Source organism: Erpetoichthys calabaricus, chromosome 15 (genome assembly GCF_900747795.2).
Source record: "Erpetoichthys calabaricus chromosome 15, fErpCal1.3, whole genome shotgun sequence".
Taxonomy (NCBI): domain Eukaryota; kingdom Metazoa; phylum Chordata; class Cladistia; order Polypteriformes; family Polypteridae; genus Erpetoichthys; species Erpetoichthys calabaricus.
In genome coordinates, this window is record NC_041408.2 from 27,205,575 (window position 1) to 27,228,101 (window position 22,527).

The following is a 22,527-nucleotide window of genomic DNA, read 5'->3' on the forward strand; positions in this document are numbered from 1 at the left end:
AAATCCACATTTAAACACAACCCCTAAAAATCATGCTAACAAAATAATAATTTAATAACTAAAGTGAGTACACCAGACAAAAAAATAAGCAGTTGATATTGAAATTTAGAAAAAGGAAGAACCTAATTAAAAATGGACACACAGCGTAAACCCTGTAGTTACATATGAACAGAAGAACAACAGGTCAGTGTCGCCAGTTTGGTGTCAATGCAACTGATTAGCCTGGCTTTGTTAATATGCCTCAAAACATCCTTGACCACCAAACTATTTTGTTGTCTTTTACAGAAAAATCACACTTGTGTCTGAAAGGAAAACATCTTCAAGGCAGCTACATCAATAATTTGTAATCCCCACAACAAGGGAAGCACAGATCTTCCTCTGGCACAAAGTGTCTGATGCCTCTCTCCTTATTTGCTTATTGTTGCTGCCTTTTTTTCTCTCTCTTTTGCTGCTTAAGTGCTTTTTTTTAAAAAATATTGTGACAAAGCCCTGAAAGTCACACCATCAAAGGTCTTACAGACTATGTTCTTCATCATAGAAAACAGGTTGACTGGCAAACCGGCCACAGCGGATGGCTTTTTTATCAGGCCAGGAAGCCCTGTTAAAGGAAGGACAGGGGACCACAACAGAAGGATAGAGAAAAACTGCTTCCTAGGGCCATATAATCCCTCTATACACAGAGTGGCAGCATCTCTCTGGTGGAACTCCAATTTGTATACCCACAGGGCATCTGAAATCCTGAGGGGCAGCCCTGTTGGGGTACTTTGGTGTCGCCAGAGGGAGCAGCAGGAAAACACCCGCACTACTTTGTGGGGCTTCCTCAAGCCCAAAAGTGCTTCCGATGTGCAGTACTGTGGCACCAGAAGTACTCCTAGGTCCAGCTTAAAAGAAGCTGCATCCTCTACATCAGGGACAGTGTTGGGATGAGGTGGTTAAGGCCTGGTCAGAGGAGAGTGGAGGTGGAAAAGAAAAGGGAAGGAATGGAACTGAATGGTGACTAATTTACACGGTGATATAAACACGTAGAAGGTATTGTTTAAATTAAAAACGTCTTTAATTGAACTTTTGATTGTGTGTTTTCATTGTGTCTGAGTGTTTGGGGTGCAGGTACGACCCCAACAGGTCACAATTTATATGGTAAATGTAAATATTGTGGTAACAAACAATTATACAAATAAACCAACCAAATATGGAGTCTTCAGGGTTGCAATTTACATATTTTGACTTTACACTATGAATTCAGGGATCTGGTAGCTTTAGGAGTAATAAGCACATTCAATTATTCATGCATAAGTGCTCCAAATGTCATGATGAGTGTAACGGTTAAAGATTACATGCCATTTATGAAAGTCCTTCCACTAATACATCCTGGAAAAAAGATGCAGATTCTGTGTGATTGTTGAACAGTGGACCAGCTCTTTATCCTTGTGTAGATATTTGAGGAACCACAAAATCTTTCTAATCCTGCATCCATGCACTTTGTGGGCTTGTAGGAGGCTTATGAAAGTATATCTTATGACAGGAGTTAAAAAAATGGAGCCTCTGCTGTCTGATATGTGGTTTCTTGCATCTGCAGAGTCAGAAATTGTATTTGTTGTATTGTTTGTAATTGTTTTTAATATAAAAAAGTGGAAGAGAGATTCCACAGACAGAGTCTGTGAATTTTGAGAGGCAGGGAATCATGCACAGCAAGCTCATATCAGTTTTTGGATCTATGTTATATGGATAACGCTGTCCTCTTGGTTACATCTGACTCCAATTTCCAGTGAGCAATAGAGCAGTGCTCAGGAGAGCAAACACTAGCAAAATGAAAATCAGAATCTCCAAATCTCAGGCCAAGGGTCTCTACTAGGAATAAGTGACTTGTATTCTGTGGAAGAAGTACCCACTATTAGTGGAGGAATTTAAAGAACTTGTCCCGTTCTTTCACAAGTGAGGGTGGAGACAATGCTGAGACAGACCACTGAATTAGTACAGATGTTGAGGTACTTTGGACTCTGTATCACATGGGGTGAAGAAATAAGTTTTCAAAAGGGACAGAAAGAATAGAATCTTAAGCATAAAAAACTAAACCAAGTTTCCCCTGTAAGATTTCTGGACTGTTTCACTGTGATTGTGTGATGCTCTCAACTTTCTGCAAGGACCTCTGAGTGAAGAAGATGTGAAAGGAGGAAGTTAAGGAGCTCTGGTGATGTAACAAGGATGGCCCCTAAGCATATTCCATAGAAGGCGTGCAAGGCAGGGTCAAGTAAGTGAACTCTGAGGTCACATAAAAGGGGCTAAAAATGTAAACTTCCTCAAGAGGAGCTGTAGAATATTGCTAGAAATAAAAAAGGATTGTCTCAGTTACTCAGCCTGTCATGAGCATAGTCCTCACGAGAGTGGGATGGAGACTGTCAGCCGGCTCAACTTTCAGCTTCCTTTTAAAATCACCTTTCCCAACAAGAAACATGGCCTTTAGTAAATGTATAGTGAACATCTGACTTATTGCCATCATCTGCAGTGTTTGTGGATGCACAGTATTTTCCACATGGCCCAACTGTAATTCCAGATAGAAAAAACATTAGCCTATCCCACTGATGATACTAAATGTAAAAGCACATAAATGTATCTGGGTGTACGCCCTGCATGAGGCATTCTGAAAAAGAAAGATGTTTTTAAAATGATGGAAGACCAGAACATTAGCCACTGCTGTAAATCACTCTCTGAAATATGAGAAGAAGGGTTGGGAAGCACCAAAAGAACTCCATTGAAGAATAATTAAGTTATGTGTGAGAGTAGAAGCCGTGCAAAGCTTCCTTGAACTTGAGCTCAGAGAGAAATATGGCAGAAACCCATATCTCAATGTCACATTTACTGATGCCCATCAAAGTAAGGCACCTTGAAAAGATCAGGAGAGTAAAGAGTTGAGGCTTTTAACACAAACTGCATAAAAAAAAATCAAGAATGGAAAAAAAGGTCAGTGTGCAGCCAAGCATTGGGAAAGCAAAAGCTCCATTTCAAAGCATCAGCATTACGGAGGTGAGAAGCAGTTGATAAAAGGGTTTATGCATATTACACCCGCGTACATTATGTGTGGGTGCAGAGTATCAAGATGCATTAGCACCTCATCTCTTCAAGTTCAATTTCCTCAGAATCAGCACCAGACGTATTAATGTCTTAGGTGTCTGAATTCTTCAACAAAAGAAGATGAAACTATAAAAACCTACTGGAGACAGTTCCCATTTTTATGCTTGGCTAAGAAGAAAAGGAAGTGAAAGCCAGGGCCATACTTCTGAAATGTTACAGTCCAACTAATAGTGTGTAACAGGAATAAAAATGAAATTAGATGAACAGGTCCTTGAGTTGCTCATGGAACTAGAAGGGCTCTCTTCTGAATCATATGTCACAGGCAGATGATGGCAACAAATGCAAAATTCAAGTCAATTGAAACTCACAAGCTTTAAGCCTGACAAACATACAGATCAAATACCACTGAAGTCGTTCCTGGACTCTGCCACAGATGATGAGCTGAGTGCTGATCTCACAAACAAAAAATGTCCTCTGTGCTCAGAAGTATGGCACATAAGCTGTGATTACAAACATGTGAAAAGCATGATCTGTACTCATTACAGAAGCAGTTTTTTTAAACCATTAAACTATCCAACCTACTCTGAACTGCTCAACAAGTGCAGGATATTACTTCTGCAGTCTGATTCACCAAAGAGTTGTGTGTACTGCTGAAATGTGCTTAGCTTACCTCCATTCACTTGTCCAGCTCAGTAAACTGATGGTTTTGCTCAAGAGAAATGCAGCAATATATCAACAATGGGAAATGTAGCCTAAAGTTCTTGATTCAGTCCTGCCACTTACTCATGGAGCCCCTGAGTATGTTGCTTAACTCTTTTAGGGCTAATTTTTTTTGTTTCTTTTCTCCCAGGGCTGAATATTTTTCCAAAAACTAACTTTTTTTAAAAAAAGAACACAAAGCAATTGAAATCAACAAAAAATATTTACTTTTGACAAATGTTACTGTCTTGCATGTTGTATGAGCCTGCATACTATATGATTTCACATACATATCGCATACATTTTACACAGCAAAGTCTGATCCTGCTCAAAGCAGCCAATTTCAGTCATTGTCACATTGCACTGCTTACAATATATGTTTCTTTGGTGCCTACTTTTCAATTGTCTGTTGCTGCACTTTCTCACATATATTGTTAGTGTGTACTGTAGAGAGACAAGTCACCCATTTGCCATTGTGCCATGCCACTGCCACCAAGTTTTCTGCCCGCATGAAAACCGTATTGTCACCTCTTTTCATCTTCAGCCTGTCTGGCTTCATGTGTATCCTGTTCACCCTCACTGTGCCACAAGCTCCAATTCCTCTGCTCTGTAGCTCCATGAACAATTCTGGGCATGTATAAAAATTGTCCAAATATACACAACATGACCCAAATGTTCATAAGAGACTGTGGAAGATTGTGGGTTCGCTTCCCGGTTCCTCCCTGTGTGGATAGCGCTTTGAGTACTGAGAAAAGCGCTATATAAATGTAATGAATTATTATTATTATTATAGCCCTGAAGCAGCTCCAGCACAACCTGACTTGTCAAGGGACAGTTCTCTCTTTGAAAGAAATACTTTCCTGTATATGTAATTACTTTCAGGCAGAAACCAGTGTTTGCTTCTGCCAGTACAAAATCCTTTATGCCATACTTTGTGGGCTTGTCTGGCATATATTTGCAGAAAAAAAGGTGTCCCTTTTATTTTATCATAGATTCATGCACAGACAAATCACAGCCAGGCTGATAAAATTGTTTCTATGTTGGTTCCACAATGTCAAGCAGAGGCTGAACTTTATGGATGGTGTTATAGCCTGGCTCACCCCATGGGATTTGCTTCTGTTTATTACAGAAGTGAATAAAACTTTGCAGTACCACGTACCTATCATCATGCTGCATAACCTGTCCAAAGCCACCAGGGGACAAAGCACGTTTGGACCAATGCTCCCTGAAGTTATATCACCAGTTCTGTCCCATCTCTATTTGTAATGCCACAGCGCGCTTCATGTCGTCTTTTGTTGTGGGTTTCCACTTTGAAAAACGAGAATGCAATGCAAGCGCAGCCCGCAATTCAAAAAATTTCTCTGCCTACCTGTTTGTCTCGTCTGACAGTAGCTGAAAAGCAGCATCAGGAGAGAGCAGCCTGAAGCAGTTCAGCAGCTGGTGATCTGTCGTGTCCAACAGCAAGCCATGCTGTCTTGCTGTTCGGCTTGAGTTCGGCTCCCACGGATCAATGTCTGTGTATTCCTCCCACGCGAACCTTGCCGTAGATGCATTGGCTGCACGAATGCGTTCAGCTGGCAGCGGATCAGCTGGCACAGCATCGGCTGGTGTCCGATCAGCTGATGCCGGCTTCTCACTCTCTTGTTTGAGCTCCTGATCACTGTCAATAAAATCTGATTCTGAAAAATCAGAGTCCGACTCCGCGATAATGCGCAAAACATTGTCTGCCGAGTGTTTTCTTTTCTGCACTCGCTTCGCTCCCTTGTGACATGTCCATGCCATCTTGCCATTGTTTACATTTCGCAACTCACGCACACGCAAGGATTAGTTGCCGAGTCAACGAGTCTAGCAGTCCTCCAAGCACAGAGGGAATGCCTGCGACGTGACAGTGAGTTTTGTCGCCATTAACAGCTGATTGTCGCCCTCTATCGCTGGATGTCGACTTTTGTCAACATTCGCCCTCAACCCCTCCTGTCGACAAAAGTCGACGTCCACCCTAAAAAAGTTAAGCTACCAGTGTACTAATAACAAAAATATAATAGAAGATGACTACCACATTGGGCAAATGTTACACACAGAGAACTAATCAAAGCAGAAATTCTACTGTTTAATTAATGAGACATCCTACCCCAAAAGAAATAAAAATGTTTGCTAACCCCCATGTTAAAATGGTACATCTCCAGCAGTCACAAAAAAAACACTGAATGAAGCAGAGATATGGCAGAACAAGGCTAACAAAAGCTGTACACAAACATCTCCAAATGTCATCTTGGCTGCTGCCACACACGTGTGTATAGGAGGCAGCTGGAAGGACCAAAAGAAGGTAACTCCACTCCCGGCAAGAGACCAAACATGGGAAATTCAGCCTGAAACCTCTGACATCACTTCCGGTTCCGGGACTGATAATGTCACTTCTGGTTCAGGGTCCGATGACATTACTTTCCCTGCCTTGCCTTAAAACCTAACCAACTTCCTTTTGTCAATCAGTTCTGTTGTGGACTCAAACTGTACAATACTGTACCTTCAATTTTCACTTGTTGCAGCCTTTATTCAAGTATATGGGTGGCTGCCCCAAACCTTTTTGATGTGTCAAGGCATATCATTTTACAGTGGCGTAGTCGGCAGGATGTTTGCCTCCTTGTGGAACCAGGAACAGAACCAGATGGAAGCCTTGACCGCCAACAACCAAGACTTCAGCCTTTAAGGGACCACTGGGGGAGTCCTGTTCTCGAATTGCTGGGTTAGAGATGGTTACTGTGGGTAGGGGGAACCTGGGGCAAAACCCCACAAAGGTAATCTCCTTTGATAAACGTGGGGTGCCCTGGGTCAGCAGGCAAGGAGAATATTTCAATGGGCATTTAAACCAAATTTACCAGCTTCTCCCCAGGCATTCCGCTTGTGGACAAAAATCGAGTGCTGGAAGAGGCCAGATCAGAATAATGTCCAACAAGTGGTAGAGCAAGTTGCCTGTGCTATATTGCTCCACGCCCTCCCTGACGATCTCACCCAGCTGGCCTGGGGACGACCAATTAAAAATATGGTCTCCTTAATAGAGATCTTGGAAGGCCTACGAACGGAAACCTACTCGGGAGAACCAGAAGAGGACCTGTGTGAACCCCAACATACAGTACCTGCGTCCCTACACCTGAGCCCTGTCGCCACACTGTGGAGCAAACTCTGCAGACTCCTGATACCCGGTGGCCGTTTCCTCGCGGTAACAAGGAGGTTTGCGAGGAGACACAAAGGGAGGGGTAGTATGCTCACGCTAATCTTCTGGCCTTTCCACATAGAGGAGTGGTAGTAGTAAACGGACATAAAGTACCAACCTTTATGGATTCTGGCAGTAACATTTCCATTGTTGCTTGCCGCTTGGTGTTACTGCGACAATGGCTTAAAATTAAGACCAATCTAATCTGTTTACACAGGGACATCCATCAGTATAAGTCCACCTCCTGCTATATTAGCTATGAGAGGACTACAAAAAAACTGACGGTAACGGTTCTAAAAAAAACCCGTTCCTGGTGATAACGGGGCAAGATTGGTCAGATAGTAAAAGCAGTTCAACAACTACCTCTCCTAAACAAACACTGGTCCTGTTCCTAACTACCTCCACACCGTGTTCCCAGCCGGAGGAGAGACAGAGTTCGGCCTCTAACAGTGACTGTAGCAACCCGGGAGGAAACCACATCCCTTGTGGTCGCTTCCGATCCTCTCAATTAACTGCACTTCCAATTTAGGCAGAATCTGGCCTCATTTAAAAGGGAGCAATGGCATGACTCCCCCCTTAGATCTGCGAAAAATGCAGTTGTTCTGGTAAATGGCCATCACACTCAGCATCCTATGCCACAGGGTCTCACTTTGTGTTAAATAATCACCCTCTGTATCCAAATGTATCCATATTCTGCATGACCTTCTGTTTGTGCCATGGACTTACCAGCGACAGGTCTGTGAACTTGCTCATACCCACCTTCTGGAAGCCCACCTGAGCAGCGAAAAAACTCTCAAGTGTATTAGGCTCCAATTTTATTGGCCGGGAATCAACGAGGAGGTCCGCCGCTTTTGCATGTCCTGCCCGGAATATCAACTGCGGCAGATTCCTAGCAGGGGCCGCGCTCCTTTACTTTCCTTACCCCTTATTGATGTCCCGTTTGAACGTATCAGGGTTGACTTTGTGGAACCCCTAGAGCCCTCGGCCAGGGGACATAAATATATAATGGTCCTGGTAGATACCTGATACCCCGAAGCTGTTCTGTTGCACTCAGCTACATCTAAAGCTATTGCATGAGAATTGGTAGGGGTCTTCTCGCAATGCGGCATCCCTAAAGAAACCCTGACAGATCAGGGGATGCCCTTTATCTCGGAGATGTTCAGGGAAATGGCTAAATTATTCAAGATAAAACATTTAAAGACATCTGTATATCATCCACAAACCGATGGTCTAGTAGAGCGGTTCAATCTGATCCTCAAACAAATGCTACGCAAGGTGGTCAGCGAGGATGGAAGGAACTGGGATCAGATCCTCTCCCCTTGTTCTTTTCGCATATCGGAAGTCCCACAAGCCTCTACGGGATTCTCTCCCTTTTAATTATTATATGGACGACAACCCCCGAGCACATTAGAAATTCTAAAGGAAGTTTGGAAGGAAGAGGCTCTCCCCTCAACAAATATATTAGAGTACATCACACAGTTGCGCGATAGATTTGCTAAAATTCGACATATTCTCAAATCTCACTTGGAAAAGGCGCAAGCAGCTCATGACTGTGGCACATCTCTACGGGAGTTCCAGCCGTGAGATTGGGTCAAAATGCTGGCACATTGCCAAGGCTCTTACGAAGTTAAGGAGAGGAAGGGGCTCATCAATTATTTGATTAAATAACCAAATCCTCGGGCGAGCGAATGGGTTTATCATGTAAATCTGCCGAAACCATGGAAGGATAGGGATCCTGATACCACCCCCAGACAACCCCGCTCACTCTTCGTTCATACATTAGACCTTAAATTCAGCCTTAATTTGACCATCCACCAATAACGGGAGCTGGAAACAGTTACCCTGTCAGTTACAGAGGTAGTGAGTGAAAAACCTGGACAAACCTCCCTGATTGCACATGACACAGTGATAGAATCCGGGGTAATAGACTGAGAATGTCCATTCCGGCTTCCCGAAGGAAAACGAGCAGAAGTGGAGCTGGAGATCAAGCGGATGCTGGAACTAGGTGTGATAGAGGAGAGTCATAGTCCCTGGTCCAGTCCTATCGTATTGGTTGCAAAGCCTGACAGAAGGTGGAGGTTTTGCAATGACTTCTGTTGGCTTAACAAGGCCTTCCAATTCGATGCATATCGGATGACATGAGTGGATGACCTTCTCGAGCGTCTAGGACAAGGCAAATTGACCACTTAACCACTATTGACATGACAAAGGGGTATTGGCAGGTTCCTTTAACGGACTCTGCAATGGAAAAGACTGCGTTTATCATCCCTAGTGGGCACTCCATTTGAGTTATTTGGGGCACCCATGACTTTCCAGCATCTGGTGGATAAAGTGCTCTGTCCTCATAACTCATATACTGTTGCCTACCTGGATGATGTAATTGTCTACTCTGGCACTTGGAAGGAACACCTTCAGCAGGTACAAACAGTATTGTGGTCATTAGGGGAAGCCGGTCTTCGGATTAACCAAAGCCAAATAATTAGGCTACCTGGTGGGATGGGGTACAGTACGACCACAGTGTTCTAAAGTTGATGCTATGTTGAAATGGCCCTATCCGAAGACCAAGAGGCAGATCCAAGCTTTTCTCAGATTAGCAGGTTACTATCGCTTGTTTGTACCCCGATTCTCAGAGAAAGCGGCGCCCCTGACTAATTTCACAATGAAGGGGAGTCCAAATCATGTGGCATGGGATGCTAAAACAGAAGCTGCATTTGGTGACTTAAAAGAGGCCCTTACATCAGCTCCAAATATCCTCCTGATGGATGCTTTGGACACAGGTCTTGGAGGCGTGCCGAGCATAAGCGTTGATGGTGTTGAACACCCAATCATGTTGATGAGCCGGAAACTGTTGGACCAAGAAACCAGGTATGCGGCCATGGAGAGGGAGGCCTTGGTGATTAATTGGGCGATCACTCAGCTGAGGTACTACTTCTTGGGCTGTGAGTTCACCCTGGTAACAGATCATGCACCTTTGCAGTGGATGGCCTTACACAAGGAATCGAACCCGTGAATCAGGAGGTGGTTCGTGGACCTACAGCCATAAAAATTTTCGGTTATTTACCGCTGGAGTGTCTTGCAAGCCAATGCTGATGCCCTTTCTAGGAGCCACAACCTCTTGGCTAGGAACACCCAACCAGATGGGTTTGGGCTGAGTGGGGGGCCGTATCACACACGTGCACATGGGGTACAGGTAGAATGACCAAAAGAAGGTAATTCCATGCCAGACCAGGGGCTGGTGGGGTGCAGTAACCCTTTCTCTTTTATCCCTGCAGACCAAACACAGGAAATTCAGGCTGGAACCTCTGACATCACTTTCCCTGCCTTGCCTTAAAACCTGGCCAGCATCCTTCTGTGAATCAGTTCTATTGTGGACTCAAACTGTACAATACTGTAACTTCAATTTTCACTTGTTGCAGTCTTTATTCAAGTATACGGGTGGCTGCCCCAAACCTTTTTGATGTGTCATTGCGTATCATTTGACATTGTGTTATAAAAGTAATTTCTCTCTCATTCTGCACACACCTAACAGATGTTGCATACACTTCTAATACCTAAAACTTCCACTGTACTGGTACCTGATTGTGGCTGCAAGCCCCCACAACAGAAAGCTCAAATGCTTCATGAAAGAAATAAGGCCAGAGTCCTGAGTTTGCCAACCTGGACCCTGTCTTTATGTAGCTCCTTTGGGTCCGTGCAGGGTTTCTTCACATGTTCCAAATACATGATTGTTAGTTTAATTAGTGTCTCTAAATTGGCCAAGTATGACCAAGCGTGCATGGGTGCCCTGCAATGGCTTGGTGCCCCATTCAAATTTGGTTAGGTTATACATAACCTGTGAATTTGGTAAACAGGTAGAAAATGAATGAACAGGAAAAAAGATTAAGATGGACAATGTGGATCTGCAAAGCATAGTCTCATCTCCCGTTATTTGCCCGTGTGAGTGTTCATAAAAAGATTATTTTCAATGGAGTGGCAGCCACCATCTCCACCCTTTTCTCCTTTTCAGCAGGATTCTTTTTTAGTGTAACCATTAAGTGAGATCACTTTGCTGCCTCTCCTCAACACAGCACTAAAGAGAGAAGAAATTCAAACTCTAGTCTAAATTAGGAAAATGAAACCCGACATAAATAAATATCTGAGGCTGCCAGAAAGTAAGAGGCTAGTAAGCAAGCAAGCTGGAAAGAATTCAAATGACATAGCAGCAGTCAAAGATGTTCCATGTTTCAAACCACAGCTTCAACTGTGCTTTCAATGTTCTTTTCAAGGAAGTGCATCAGAATGGACATGACGCCGCAGGTGATACGCCTTTGAATAACATCTCCTGCTTGCTAAACTGCAAATGAAAAACAATAGAAAATGGAATAGAGAATTCAAACTGTAAACAACTTTATTTAATAATTCATTAAAAGAAAAAATGTGGAATGTACAGATGTCTCAGGATTGATCACTAGGGCCCTCTACATACAGTTAAACATAAGCACAAGGGTAGCTGTGCTTCACGAAATATCTGTGGCTGTTGCCTGAAACCATACAGCCCTACCTTAGAATGAGCTCAGCACCACTGATCTGTGGCCTCAGCCTGACAAGAGGAAAAGAATCAAATATCAACCTTAAACATCAGGTTAAGCCTGAAGAGAAAAAGTAGCTAACAATGGACAAAAAAGATTTTTGCCTTCAGAAAAGATTAATTTCATTTGCAGGTATCTTTCTTCTTTAGAACAAAATCAAAAAACAAATAAGAAATGCATGTCTAAGACAATGTAGAGTATACAGCCTAAGCAGAAAGCATCCCCTCTGTGGCCATGTGTAGTGGTGTTCTGCAGGATAGATGCATAAACTTTTATTTTCCATGCACATTTGTTACTGCTAATGAAGCATTACTTTACTTCTTAACACCCAGGTTAAAAATGTATCTGCAGTGTTCCAATGGTGTGGATCTCGGTATCCTACAGTTATGTTAATTACTGAACTTCAGTAACAAACAAAGTAGCTGCTACACATATTAAGTTTGCTATCAATTAGCACATTAGTTTACCTCATTAAACTTCACACTTGTTGTTCTGCTTTAGCCTTAATTGTTCCATAATGAATAGAAGTAACCATCTTTTCACTGAAAGGAACGCACTGTAAGAATATGTCAAATGTAGTTCCAATAACAATTGACAGAGCTCCTTTCCTTGTGCCGCCTCTCACTTTCTCACATAGTCTTATTTTGTCGAGGGCTAGAAACTGATTTCAACATGTCGAACTCCCTTGGGACTGGCATAACGTAATATGTCTCCGAGATGTGAGAAACTATGAGATAATTGAGATGACAACAAGTATGAAAGCACTGGCCAATTCTTCACTCAGGGAAAAGTGTAACCTGCTACCGTACAGGTTGAGAGGTTCTTGTCCCGTCTTCTTCGGTTACGTAATATAAGTAATTACTAAGCCTTCTAACTTCTATTCTGCATTCATTAAAACATGTATTATCACCAAAATGCATGAGACAAACTCATAAATGACACTCTGTAATATCATGCAATTAGCTAACAAAGGCAGCGTCATATTCATAGTCCACTTTAAAGAAGTGCAAAAAATTGATATATACATCTGCAGGGTGATTGCACATCACACATTCCTACTGCCACTACAGCAAAGTTTATTTATAGAACGCCATGCACTGCACCTAAGGACAGTAAGGATTTAAAGTACTATATGCCCTTAAGTGACAAGGTGCAGCAGCAGCCTCCAAATGGAGCAACATCAGCTTTGAACCCAAATGCACCCCCTTATGGGGCGGCTCACTTCCCAGATGTCAAACTAAATAGACCTTATTCAGACAGTAAGAGACCTTATTGTCAACAGCCAGATTTGCAGCCGAACACCGCATCTTCACTGTTTCATTATCCAGTGCACACAGCACAAAGTACAGCATCTGTGTATTTTTCTGCAGCAAATATGATGGATTTATTAATTGCCTCATCGCATGGTATTCCAAAGCCAACCCTGCCTTACTTTGAGAGTGGTAAGGAAAGTGACTTTGCCCCTTCTTATGATGGCACTTGACAGTCTAATTAATAACCATGCACACCTTACTGAACAGTATAAGTATCAAGTGTTACTTGGACAGCTTAAACTATCAAGTGCATACAAATTAGCCAAAGCATGCATGCATGATGCAAACCCATATACAACAGCATTAAAAGCTTTAAAGGATAAGTATGGACAGCCTCGTCAACTTGTCCAGAGTGAAATTGGAGTGCTGATGAATACACCTTCTATTAAAATAGGAGACGCTGAGGCATTTGATGAATTTGCTCTCTCAGTCTACTCACTTGTTGGGATGTTGAAAACGCTTGAAGGAGATAATGGGTATGAACTGAAATATGGCTCACATGTCGATCGTCTTCTGTGCAAACTACCTCCTAGTTTTCGAGATGGATTTGTGGAGTACTGCATAACACAAGGCATATTGACCAGAAATGCTGACACAACTTATATGCTGCAGGATCTCTCCATCTGTTTATAGACCAAGGCACGAGCAAAACGAATCTCAGAGCTAGCTTTTCTTCTTTACCAAGGTGAGCTCATGAAGTCAGAGAGAAGAACACCACCCTCTTACATCAAGAAGAAAGAAAACCCCACCTCAGTGCATTACTGTGCAAGACCAGCTGAAACAGCAACATGCCCTACACAGACAAAAGGTAAACCAAATCTTATGCCATACTGCCTATACTGTGATTGTAAAGAACAATACCTTCTGTGTAGAATTTAAGAAGTTAAGCACTGATCAGGTTTTAAAATGGATTAAAGACAATAACTGCACATTCTCATAAGCCTGAAGTCTGCAACTTAAGGAGCTTCACCTGACCATACTGCATGAGACAATTACTGACTCAAAGCAGAGTGTCCTAATGACAGTTGTTGAGCCAGAAATTATATATTGTAATCAGCAACCAAGACTACATAATGTCATGGTAAAAATTTTAAAGGTGCTACTTCACATAGCTGGACTGCATTGAGGCCTTTGCTATACTAGATGATGGTTCAGAGAGAACAATTATCTTGCCTTCAGCTGTACAGAGTCTTAAGTTGGAGCAGAGAGCAGAGACACTAACTCTTAGAACAGTTAGACCTTTTACAGGTGAATGGCGCATCGGTCACTTTTGATATCTCTTCTATAGCAGTGCCCTATAAGAAATACAAGATCACACAGGCATTCACTGCAAACTGTCTGGGTTTCTCAGAGTATTCCTAACCAATTTCCCAGCTTCAGAAGCGTTACCACCACCTACAGGGCCTTCCATTGCCAGAAATCAATAAGGTCCATCCCTTGCTTCTCACTGTTTCAGACTTTTCGCATCTGATTGTACCAAGCCACCCAGAGATACAGAAAGAGAGAGCGAGGGAGAGCATAAAGTACCTGGTGACTATATGGATTTATTCCAGTTTTATAGTTGGATTATTTATTGGATTTTAACTCATTGACAGACACCGGTATTTATGGATATTTATTTATTTATTGAAAGAAGCACTGCATTTTTGTTTGGAACACTAGTGGTTGAGAATAAAAATCACTGTCTACAAAATGCCTAGAGAATCTAACAGAGATTCCTGTTCCAACACTCACAGACTGTTTAGAGTAAGATTAAGCAAACCAAAGTGCTAGTGAACAATTACCATCTTGTGATCGCCATGGAGTGCTGTGGTCATCACTACTGATGTTGGCACAAATCAAAACAATAATTTTGTTGCAACTACTTCTTTGACATCTTGTAAAAAAACTTTGAGCTACAGTCTGTATATGAAAATTTGCTATAGAAAAAAGTTGCTATGGTGCTATTTTAATATAATCCAGTTCTAATTTCTGTTTTATAGGTTGGTCACTAACCACTAATTTTGTGTGTTATCTTCTTTTGTTACTGATACATGATGGAAGTGGTCTGTGCTACTACCCCTAATCTAATTATGCTGCAGCAATCTAAGATGCTAGAAAGATGAAGAGAGTTGTACAAGAGTATCCCAGAAGTTCTGACACTTTCATGGATTGTAGAATGCCCAGAGGGGACTGAGTGGTCTTCTAGACTTGGAACTTCCACAGGTTTATTTTCTCCAACATTCTAACAACTGTGGCTTTTATTTTTCTGTCCTCGCTGACTTTAATGTTTGTTATTAAGCTGGAGATATTGATTGTCTACTGTTATAAAAAACTGTTCTTTAGTAACGTTATTACTGCAAAGAACTTTGAGCTACTTTCATTGATGAAAATGTGCTATATAAATAAATGTTCTTGCTATTTGGAGAATAACTTTTACTCTATACAGTCCTGGAAACTAACAGTCAGAAGTAAATTGTGTAATTACTGCTAGTAGGCAGGGATCTAAAAGGTGCAAGTACATTCTCTGTAGGAAATTCGACTTTATGTCAAAGAATTAGCTTGAATATTTAGCTCCTTTCTGTCATACAGTGACAAGAAGATGATATAATTTTTGTGGGAGCTGGCCAATGCGCTGTTCTGTAAGCTGCGCAAACATTGAGGCCTCAAGTGTTCAGGAGTCAATTGATCACTTATCTGTCCTGCAGCACAAATAGAAACAACCATCGAACAAGTCATCTACTCTCAGCAGACAGTAGAAACACAAAAGCCTGGTGATTTACGCGATTATCATCTGCACCTCGTAAGCTTTAACATACTTACAGCATGCTTTCATTTCACTTCTAAACAGAAAATGATGAAAATCAATCGCATGCATCTGTAAGTTATAAAGAGTGGCAGAGACATCCGGCGGCTCTATTTATAGCCACCTGCCAGCACTGCCTGCAACTAGGTGTTTGTACGCTTGTGAATTGATTAAGCAGCAAAGAGAGAGTAATGCTTTAAAAAGTGTGACATAAGGGCTGCAGAAAAGAGATAATGTGTAATTAATGCTTTTTAGTGACATCTACCATTCATTGTGAATTACATGTAATGAGTCTTTGTGACCGCTACTGCAAAATTCAGCTTTCCAATATGTCACATGCGGCTATGTTCCATGGCACACGATTCAGCCCAAACACTCATTGGCTAGTAAAATGAAGCGTCTCCTTTTGGGGACTGCTTTAATGAGCCATGCTTTATAGCATCGATAATGGCACTCTTTCTTATAGAAATAGTGTGCACTAATGGATTTTAAAGCAACCAAGAGGGGCGGCTATTAAGTACATTTCAATTAGAATGAATTGAAATGAAAAGGCCAGCATATTTAACAAATTAAAATTCACATAATTACATAAAATGTAACAGAACTAGCACAAGGCACGGACACCAATCCAATAATAAAAGTATCACAAGAAAGAGGAACAAAAAAAGGGTGCTGTATTCAATGTTTCTGTTGGACAGGCAGTTTTGACAACACCAGTAAAGGAAAGGCGTTACAAACTACAAATGAAGGAAAATAAGCTCATATCAAGATGATAAGCAAGTCTAAATGAACCAAGTCAAGAACACTACATCATTCAAACTAAGGGTAAATACCTGTTGCCCTTCATAAGCCTGATCAGGACATCTTTCCGTTAAATATGTTGACTCTTAAATATTCAGAGTGTCTTGTCATCAGTCACTGGAACACTGGCAACACGTGAGTATAACAATGTTCAAACTGTTTGACTACTACTCAACAAGATAAAGAAAATAGAATTAGAATTTCAGTTCTGAAAACATTAAACTGGTTTCCTGTAAAGTTTAGAGTACATTTTAAATAACTTACTCCTTTTTTCACTTGCTGACCTTATGCAACTTGTTATTCCAGAGTTTACACTACATTCTCAAGGAGATGAAGCTTTTAACATTCCCTAAATGAATAAAACTATGAAGAAGGAAGTGACTTTAGCTAAGCTGCTCTAAACTGAGGAACCATCTAACTGCAGACAACATTTACACCAATCCTAAAGTTTACTGCTATTAATACATTGTTAATGCTGTGGCTGTCCACATTACTATTTTAATAATTATGAAAGTCACTGTGATTATATAACATGACATACAGTACCCATACCTTCTTAAACCCAATAGGGGTTCTAGGAGAGAGGCAGGGGCCAAACCTATCCCTGCAGCACTGGGTGTAAAGCAAGAAACAACCCTGGACTCGAAGCCAGGATTTAACAGGGCGCACATGTGCACACGCCCATTTTTACATTCACACTTGGCCAGTGAAGAGTGGTCAATAAATCTAACATGCATATCTTTGAGTGCACAAGAGGTAAATTCACAAAGATACGTAAAACAAGAAAACTCTACATGGACAACAACTGGACATGAATTTGAACCTAAGACGCTGGATATGTGAGGCAGCAGCACTATCCACTGCACCATTTGTGTGAAACCCTTTGTAGTGTTACCAAATCTTTCCTACTGTTCCTCTCCTCTCAAAGTTCTGCTTGGTGTCACTGCCATTTTGATTATTAGGACCACAGAATTGAAAATGGGACTGTAGGATGGATGAGTCAAAATAAATAATAGGCTGAAAGTCAGATCTTCATGTAAATACAGTACATAAAACTAACATTCTTTAACATTCTTAATCCAGTTCAGGGTTAGAAATTCTCCAGTCTGAGAGAGCGGGTTGCTTGGCAGGAACACAAATACACTGCTGGACCCATTCACACACACACTCAAAAGACCAATTCAGAATTAGTGTTTATAATTTTATATATTTGCATGTGTATATACAATACAGTGCAAAACTCATACTCATTACTGATAGATCATGAAAATATTTAGCTTAGATGGTTATTGCATGCATACTGGATTAGTATTTCAATAGAAAAAAACATATTTTAGAGTTCCAAGCATTCCTTTTGCAAAAAGTGAAGCAATACAGTAAGATATTTGAATATCCTTAAAAGAAAGAAACTAACATAGTTTTAGAATACTTATCAGCTCAAAAACATGAGATCCTTGTAGGCCTATAGACTAGTGCTTGATTAAAGTGCTAATAATGACCAGTGACATCATGTTTAGGTTGAAGAAAATTGACTGACCTAAACAGAAAAACATACTGTATGTAGTGGGAATAAAATTGGTTTATTAATTTGGCTGATTGGTGATTCTAAAAAGGGTTGTCATTAGTGAGTATCCTGTGTTCATGAATATGCCTTGCGGATGGATTGGCCCCTATCCATTAATACCACCCATACATTAAATACTTCAGTTACCAATAATCTTGAATGGTATTAAATTGTTCGAAATGGACCACATATCTTAACTCTTCTAATTAGGAAGAGGTTAAAGTCATTTGGGCTGAGTGAGTGCTGGTGTGTGCATTACTGTGTCCTGTAATGGACCGGTCTCCTAGTCAGTTCCTGCCTTGCATCTGATGCTGACACCATAGGCTACAACTTAACAAGACTTCGAAAAAGAAGAGGCAAACTTAGAAAATGGGTTGATGCACTATACTATATCCTATATTAACATGTGCACGAGGCCACAATATAAAATTAAATGGAATATCAAGGCATCTCTTATGTTTACACATATAAATGGACACACTTCTCTATGCGTTGCTGCCTCATAGTGATCGACACATTTACAAAACAAAAGACGCTAATGAAGAGGTGCAAAGGAATTCAAGGTGACCTGGGATTACGAGTTTTTTTGTATGCTTCAGGGATTCTATTGTTAGATTTTCAGTAGAACACATCTTTTGCTTGTCTTTCTTTATTTTTTCCTTTCATTGCCCCACTAGAATCTCGCTATGACTGTCCATCCCTTTTGCCTTTGTCTCTTTTGCAGCACTGTACCACACAAAATGGCCCATTAGACGCATTATTTGACCTGCCCTACTCACTCATATTGTTTTCTAAAGTTTTTTATTTTAGATTTGACTTGATAGGTTTATAATTGTGATCACTGTTGTGGAGTGGGGATAGCTGCTGAATAGTAGTTGGCTGTGAGTGCCCACCTTTAACACCTTGGACTGAGGCTTTTTTTTCTTTTTCTGTCATTGGCTAAAGCCTTTTTATGAGCAGGACCCCTGAGTAAGCACATGGGTCACCCTAATGGTAGATCCAGCCATGCATCCAGCTATCGGTTAAGATAAAAATTCAACTTTAGAAATGTCCTATGGCAATATAGTGCCTCAAAGGCATCAAGTGTGGACTATTCAACTCAGTTTTACTAAAGAAACATATCTCTACAATCATTTTGGGATATTGTGGGTGATGAATGCCCTCCCATCAGAATCGTGGGGGTTGGGCAATCATCCCAATAACCCAATTGACTGCTCCTATTAACATCAGGCAATGCAATTCTTGTTGCTGAAAACATTTTAAGTTTTGGGAAAACAAGCACCTAAGGAGAAATTCTTCCATGCCTTAAACGGATTTTGTAAGTATAAAGGAAAGAAAGCAAACCAAGAGACAAAGCAAAGGGAATCAAAAGAAAAGCTAGCTTTGCAAGGCATTGAAGTGTGTCACTGGTCAATGTGTACTTGTGCTGTAAGAAATAAAAGAAAGAGCAGCTAGGGCAGAAGTAAAAGGGGAATATAAATGAGTATTTTACCATGATCCTCAACTTTGTAGCTGCCCATCAGAAACCTTCTGAAGACTGAAAGAGTAACTGACTAAACTTTAATAAAAGAGCACATTTTAGTCCATTTCCATATGTTTGACTAAGCAACAGCAATAAATTCCTCAGAAAGTGTAAACTGTTGGCCAAACCAGCCTCTCACAGTGCTTGAAGGAAAGGCAGCCAGTGTGTCAAACAGAGACTTTTAAGGTGAATAGTAAGAAGGAGAGTATAAAAGGTGTCTGAAAAACACTTAAAAGCAAGCCTACCCTTGCCCTGAACTTGACTTAGTTTGCTGTTCAGGATGTTCAGATTGTCATGAATAACTACCCTAATCTTTATGATCACCTATTATCCATCCATCCATTTTCCAACCCGCTGAATCCGAACACAGGGTCACGGGGGTCTGCTGGAGCCAATCCCAGCCAACACAGGGCACAAGGCAGGGAACCAATCCTGGGCAGAGTGCCAACCCACCGTAGGACACACACAAACACACCCACACACCAAGCACACACTAGGGCCAATTTTAGAATCACCAATCCACCTAACCTGCATGTCTTTGGACTGTGGGAGGAAACCGGAGCGCCCGGAGGAAACCCACACAGACACGGGGAGAACATGCAAACTCCACGCAGGGAGGACCCGGGAAGCCACCTATTACTAAATCTTTAATTCTTTTTTGTGTCCAGCAGTGATGCAACTTCACCAGGATTTCCCTTCTTGTTTTGAAGCACAACCTATATAGATGATGTTTGCATCACCACTGACAGATCCACCAACAGAACTTAATTTTATTCAACCAAAGTCATGAACACCAGAATGCCCAGGAAAGGACTTGACATATAGTTGGCCAAGATCATAATGACTTTGCATTGGCTGCTTCAAGTGACCATAAGTGCCAAAGGTTTACTTTCTATGAAAAATGTGTACATTGGAGTTTTACTTATCTCTCCTCTGTTTTCAATCTGCTTTATCCAATACAAGTAAGCCCGCGATTCGCTAGTGAATCGTAAATCCAAGAATGGCAATCAGTTTCTGTTCCGTCCGATATTTGGATGGATGACATATCATGGAGGGTGGGTGCGACTGGGGAAATGTCATTTAATTAAATAAGCATATCTGTACTAAAGCGGTTTCGTTTTGTGGAGACGTGATTCTGTTGCGTTTGCTGACACCGACTGCTGGCAGAGTGGAGCACAGCAAGTTTAGTTTACAGGTTGTGGTGTTCGTGTGCCAGCCACTGAGTCGGGGAAGCCGCTGGGTTTGAGTCTGTGACCGTTATGTGATCTATATTACTGGCATAGTGGATTAGAGCAAGTGTAGTGAACATGTTGTGTTGTTTGGGCGCCACCTACTGACTCTGGGAAGCCACTGCGTTTGACTCTGGGGCGTGCGCCACAGCGCAATATGCGTCTCGGTGGGAAGCTGCTGCGTGATGAAATATCATGGAGGGTATATGCGGTGGTGTGAGCGGTCGCGTCTGGGCGGCTGTACAACCTGGCATGCACTCTTTACCTTAGGTTTAGTTCACAGGTCGTAGGCATGGTAAAGTTTCCATTTAATTCAATAACCCTATTTGAACTAAAGCGGTTTCTTTGTGTGGGCGCCTTCGTTCATTGTTTGTATCCATACGGGCTCGTTTACAGGTCGTAGCCATACGGGCTCGTGTTTGTATTACTAATCGTTGAGCTCCCTCCATGTGGATACGTGCCTCCTTTGCCTGTGCTGTGTCAAAAGCGCGTTGTGGGCGCGCTAGTTCATTGTCCGGGCGGCTGTACAACCTGGCATGCACGCTTTACTTCAGGTTTAGTTCACAGGTCATAGGCATGGTAAAGTTTCCATCTAATTGAATAACCCTATTTGAACTAAAGCAGTTTCTTTGTGTGAGCGCCTTCATTCATTAAGTCTAGTTTACAGGTGGTGTTGTTTGGGCGCTTACAGGATGTGTTGTTTGCGCGTTTTGGGAAGCCGCTGCGTTTGATCCTACAGGTTGTGTCTTTTGGCGCCATCTACTGACTCTGGGAAGCCACCGTGTTTTGGGAAGCCGCTGCATTTGACTCTGGGGCGGGTGCCACGCCGCAGTACGCATGCACCTCGGTGTGTCCGCCGTGCATAAATTAACTGTGGTTTAGTAAGATAGATCATTTCATTAGATTATTACTGAGTTTGAAGAAATTACAATTAAAAAGTATCTAAAGACATACTGATATTTGTATGTATTGAATTTCATTTTTGTTTTCATACATGTTTTTAATTTTTCTTGTAAATGTATAGAATACTATGAGATTTTTCTGTGGGAGAGCATTGAGCAGATCATCATATGGCACACTTGCACAAGCAAGTCCACACTCACACATTCAAGGGTTTTGTCTTGCGCTCTACGATGCTGGTATAGACTCCAGCACACCTATACCCCTGAACTGAATAACTGAATATGGAAAAATCAATGACTAAATAAATTAATGAAAGCAGCACTAGGCCATGTGTACAAAGGAAAACAGATGAGGATAAAGCAGTGATTGCATGTGGTGAGCTCTGCACTTCTGGTAAATACCAGAAAGACCAAACAGCACTTGCTTTAAAGAGAGAGTAACCTAATATAACACTGTCAGACCCACTTAATCCAGTTTGGGGTTTCATTGGGTACAAGGCAGGTATTAGCCCTGAACAGAGCATTAGTCCATTACAACATATTAAAAGTGAAGGCATTTATTTACAAAGTGAAGTATTGTTATGTGAATTGGTAGCTCACACTTAAAAAGTTAGTGGCGCGCATGAGGCTGCAAGGTGTGAACTTAATTGAGAAAAGCATAAATAAAATCGAGGTGGCATAGTAAACCAGGGATTCATGCTGCCATCTCACAACTCTCAAGGTGGTGGAGGTTGTGGAGAAGAACATTTTTTTTTTTCAATGGCTGGAATGCCAATCCTTTCACCAACCCACAAGATTTCCCTACAAGTTGGAGGACCAGCTTGCTGGGCTGGATGCAGGTTAATATCATACCCAGGATGGAGCAAT

The 22,527-nt window shown here is 41.6% G+C and overlaps 1 protein-coding gene across 1 annotated transcript in view; it reads right to left on the minus strand.

The window, feature by feature from the left end:
* The window catches only part of LOC114666294 (kinesin-like protein KIF16B), a 248,908-nt gene that overhangs the window by 18,709 nt on the left and 207,672 nt on the right, over nucleotides 1-22,527 (minus strand). The window lies entirely within an intron of this gene.